Genomic DNA, 771 nt, shown 5'->3' with positions numbered 1-771 from the left:
CCAGGTAGGGCTTGCGGGAGAAGAGCCATGACTTCGGTCCAATGACACGAGGCAACGACCTGCGCGGAAGAAGACGGAAAACTCAGAGCCAGCTTGAGCTAGTTCTTTCTCGGCTTGACGACGAACTAGTTCCTCACGGAAAGAAAGATGACCGGCAACACAAGGCGGCGCTTCCGCCGGAGAAGTTAGAACCGGAGCCGGAGAAGTGGCCTCGCCCATCTCGACGTCGGAATCCTTCTTATCACCTTGGGAGGAAGACATGTTGAAAGGAAAGTTATGAAACTAGAGAGTTTTTTAATTTTTGAATGAGTTTGAAGGAATAAAGAAGGGAAGGTGTGAAGAAAATGAACGACAAGAGCTCACTACTTTTCCGCGGAGTTTAAAATGTGAATTTCGTCCAATACACTTAACATTGCCAAAGTCATCTATCCACCCACTAGAGTCACAACTCTAACGGGCTGGGGGGCTAACTGTTGGGGTCAAACGGTTACGACAAATTTAACATTCAAAACGTCAGAGGAAGAAAATAAGAATTTCTCCGAAGAGTACTTTTCGAAATAGATTCTTCCTTACGAAAAAGCTTTACGGAAGAAAGAATCGAGATGTCCTCGAAACAGGTCGTTACGCAGCGACCAAACGTCCATCCCGCTCGGTCGCTACGTAGCGACCGAGCTCAAGCCAAGGCTCGGTCGCTACGTAGCGACCGAGCTTAAGCCAAGGCTCGGTCGCTACGTAGCAACCGAGCGCTCGTCCCGCTTGGTCGCTACGTAG

The sequence above is a fragment of the Brassica oleracea genome, chromosome C5 (genome assembly GCF_000695525.1).
Source record: "Brassica oleracea var. oleracea cultivar TO1000 chromosome C5, BOL, whole genome shotgun sequence".
Classification (NCBI taxonomy): domain Eukaryota; kingdom Viridiplantae; phylum Streptophyta; class Magnoliopsida; order Brassicales; family Brassicaceae; genus Brassica; species Brassica oleracea.
The sequence above is the reverse complement of the archived record's forward strand: the minus strand, read 5'-3'. Positions refer to the sequence as shown.